Source organism: Corvus brachyrhynchos, unplaced genomic scaffold (assembly GCF_000691975.1).
Source record: "Corvus brachyrhynchos isolate BGI_N302 unplaced genomic scaffold, ASM69197v1 scaffold281, whole genome shotgun sequence".
Taxonomy (NCBI): Eukaryota; Metazoa; Chordata; class Aves; order Passeriformes; family Corvidae; genus Corvus; species Corvus brachyrhynchos.
The window spans coordinates 4,847,958-4,848,939 of NW_008236509.1; the positions used below are offsets into that span (position 1 = coordinate 4,847,958).

The window sequence follows — 982 nt, forward strand, 5'->3', positions numbered from 1 at the left end:
ACCCCTAAGCATATTTTAGGAAATATTTGTTGTGTGGACAAACAGTCCCACAAATACATTACAGTGCTATAAGTACTAGCCCAAACATGTGAAAAGGGCTTTAGTTACGTAAGGCCATTGAAATGGGTAGAAGTTATGCGGCTGACATCCTGTGCACAGAAAAACTTTAAAAAGCAGCAACCACAGTCTGTTACCTTCTGCTTTTTCTTTTTTTGTTGTTGTTTTACTTGCTGGATGGTCATCACCAAAAAGCCAGTGTAATGTTGCATGATTTACTCTAATATCATCAGAACACAGCAAACACATCTAGGAAAAAAGCCAGAATAATGAAATTAGAGTATTCAAATATTGTAAAGGCTGTTGGGATCGATCTGTAGCCATCATGAGTCAGATAAAGAGGATTTATATAAACTCTAGCTTTTAGAAGGTGCCGGGAGTGTGAAACTAGTAGCAGTAGGCTGTTGCGATGACCCAGCCCACTGCAGGGCTGGGGCAGCGTGATGCCAATCAATCCCAGCCCATCCCCTGGATTGAGTTCCCTGAAGAGGCAGACTCAGAGGGTGGGTCGAGGGGCGGCTCAGAAGCCTAAGCTGCACCCCCTGGGCTGTGCCTGGGTACAAGCTGCCTCCCCTGGTTCGGGAAAATTCTTGGTTACTCAGTTGTTCACTGGTTCTTCCTTATAACTCCCACCTCTCGGTTTCCCCCAGTGGTTCTTGTTAAATTGTATCCTCCCCCTGGCTTGTAACTCACTGGTTGTTTTCCCCTTTCCCCATGGTTTTCAAACTCCCTATAAAACTGAGGACAAGCCTCCGGGGAGGATCCCATCATATCCCATCGCATTCCATCCCTTTCGAGCTCGTTCGGGTTGTGAAACTTCTAACAATAAACCTGTTAGAAGTCAGACCTGAACAGCCTCTCTCTTCCTTTGTTTCCAAGCTAACGTGAGCCGACATCATTGGCTCCTGCCGGGTTCCCCCTGCAA

At 46.2% G+C, this 982-nt stretch overlaps 1 long non-coding RNA gene across 1 annotated transcript in view; it reads right to left on the reverse strand.

Annotated features, from left to right (window-relative positions):
* Positions 1 to 739: 739 nt before the first annotated feature.
* LOC108444701 overlaps positions 740 to 982 on the reverse strand; it is a 1,064-nt gene continuing 821 nt past the window's right edge. The window contains exon 2 of the long non-coding RNA XR_001859334.1: positions 740 to 976. This is a non-coding gene — a long non-coding RNA (uncharacterized LOC108444701). The remainder of the gene's footprint in view (positions 977 to 982) is intronic.